The sequence below is a fragment of the Notolabrus celidotus genome, unplaced genomic scaffold, assembly GCF_009762535.1.
Source record: "Notolabrus celidotus isolate fNotCel1 unplaced genomic scaffold, fNotCel1.pri scaffold_230_arrow_ctg1, whole genome shotgun sequence".
Lineage (NCBI taxonomy): Eukaryota > Metazoa > Chordata > Actinopteri > Labriformes > Labridae > Notolabrus > Notolabrus celidotus.
The window spans coordinates 56,921-59,420 of NW_023260078.1; the positions used below are offsets into that span (position 1 = coordinate 56,921).

A 2,500-nucleotide genomic window follows, 5' to 3' on the forward strand; every position below is an offset into this window, starting at 1 on the left:
GCAGCAGAACTGAAAGCATGTCGGACTCCTGGTCTCCCCCCTCTATCTCGCCCGTGGGTTTGTGGGTTTCTGTTGGGCTTCTCAGAACTCTGAGACAAAAGTGCTTCTAGACCACAGGGACTTTCCTTGGGGAACTTTGTTCTTTTTGACCGCAGGAACCAGGGTCTAAATGTAGTCCTGGGGAGTTTATCTGCACTTGTTTTCTCCTTCTTTAATTTTAGACTCTATGTTCTATTATTAACAAAGACCCAACAACAAGACCGGATCAGATCCAGTCCCCCCTGCGTCAAAAACCCTTAACACATAAAGTAGGGGACATTGTTAGCCTAGCTTAGCACCAAGAGAACAGAGGCTCTGTTCAAACTTTGAACTAGCTACAAGAATTCAAAACAGTACAAGTACTGTTAGCTTAGCTTAGGACAGAAAGAGAAAAATGATGCTATGCTATCAGATGAAAAACTGATAGCATAGCTTAGCATGAAGGTAAAAAACTGATAGCATAGCTTAGCATGAAGGCAAAAAACTGATAGCATAGCTTAGCATGAAGACAAGAAAACTGATAGCATAGCTTAGCATGAAGGCAAAAAACTGATAGCATAGCTTAGCATGAAGACAAGAAAACTGATAGCATAGCTTAGCATGAAGACAAGAAAACTGATAGCATAGCTTAGCATGAAGACAAAAAAACTGATAGCAAAGCTTAGCATGAACAAGAAAACTGATAGCATAGCTTAGCATGAAGACAAACAAACTGATAGCATAGATTAGCATGAAGAAAAGAAAAATGATAGCATAGCTTAGCATGAAGGTAAAAAACCTAATAGCATAGCTTAGCATGAAGGTAAAAAAACTGATAGCATAGCTTAGCATGAAGACAAAAAACTGATAGCATAGCTTAGCATGAAGACAAGAAAATGATAGCATAGCTGGCATGAAGGTAAAAAACCTAATAGCATAGCTTAGCATGAAGGTAAAAAACTGATAGCATAGCTTAGCATGAAGGTAAAAAACCTAATAGCATAGCTTAGCATGAAGACAAAAAACTGATAGCATAGCTTAGCATGAGTAAAAAACCTAATAGCATAGCTTAGCATGAAGACAAAAAACTGATAGCATAGCTTGGCATGAGGTAAAAACCTAATAGCATAGCTTAGCATGAAGGTAAAAACTGATAGCATAGCTTAGCATGAAGGTAAAAACCCTAATAGCATAGCTTAGCATGAAGACAGTAAGTATTTGAGTGTGAACTCATGCTCAGAGATTGGTGTTGATTCCTTGAAACTTTATCTGTCCATGAATCGAACAGAATCAGACGCTCCGCCTCGCTCCGTCACCATCCATTGAAAACATCAGAGACTGAAACTCTGAAACAAGAAGCTTCATGTTTCATCGAACAGAATCAAACCAGTGAAGACATGAAGCAGAGTCAGAGGTCAGAGGTCAGAGGGTGAGACACGGCGCTCACTCCTCTGAGAGTCAGAGGAGATAAAGAACAGGAGCTGATACAGACCAGAGACCATAACTGATCCTCCTCTGTTTCTTTGTGTTTGTTGATTGTTTGTTTGTGTTTTCAGTCTCAGGTCGTATCAAACACACTTCAGTGTTTGACTCACAGAAGGAGTCTCGGGACCCAGACTTCCTGTTTCGGTGGACACCTCAGAGCTCATTCAGACTGGTTTCTGAGAGCCCTGAGTTTCACCTGCAGGCGGTCTCGACACGTCCCGGTCCCTGATTCTTGGAGGTCTAAACGGCTCCAGGTGAGAGAGGAGGAGTGTCTAGACACGTTCACTGAAGACAAACCATCTGATCCACAAACAGGATTCACTCAGAGCTGACAGAGCCCTTCAGAATAAAAGCCTGAGACGCTCGGGGAGCTGAAGTGTCCCCCTTCAGAGTCTGAGGACAGGCTTCAGGGATTCTGTCCCCGCTCGGGTCTTCACAAGCTCTCCTCAGTCCTCAGATCTCAGGTCTGACCCTCTCTGTTTGAGTTCCTATTCCTTAAATAGTCAATGTGTAACTAAACGGACTCTGTGGATCAATGTGATTACAGACGTATCCATGACGACAGTGAGCTGTCGAGAATACAGACTGTTGCTGTGGGAGTCGACCAATCAGAAGAGAGTAAAAAGAGATATCATAAATGAGTTTGAAGACGTGAGACGCTGAGAGAGCGAAGAACACAAACATGAAACATCCTCATCAAACCAAACAGGATGAAGATCAGGTTCTCTGTGTGTGTGGTGTTGTGTGTGTGTGTGTGTGTGTGTGTGTGGTGTGTGTGTGTGGTGTGTGTGTGTGTGTGTGTGGTGTGTGTGGGTGTGTGAGTAAGATGTTCGGGAAAGTGTTTCTCTTTCAGTCGACAGGAAAGACTCAAAACAAACCCTGACTCATCTCGCCCCCATGCAGCTGGACTTCTCATATTTCACACGCTCCTCTCCTCTCCTCTCCTCTCCTCTCCTCTGCTCGCCTCTCCTCTCCTCTCCTCTCCTCTCCTCTCCTC

At 43.5% G+C, this 2,500-nt stretch overlaps 1 long non-coding RNA gene across 2 annotated transcripts in view; it reads left to right on the plus strand.

Moving 5' to 3' along the window:
• LOC117809104 overlaps positions 1-2,500 on the plus strand; it is a 7,349-nt gene that overhangs the window by 1,214 nt on the left and 3,635 nt on the right. The window contains exon 1 of one of the 2 annotated variants that reach the window (XR_004630433.1): positions 1,620-1,757. The exons of the other annotated variant lie outside the window; for it this stretch is intronic. This is a non-coding gene — a long non-coding RNA (uncharacterized LOC117809104). Of the gene's footprint in view, positions 1-1,619; positions 1,758-2,500 lie in introns of those variants that run through there. 2 annotated transcript variants of the gene reach the window in all.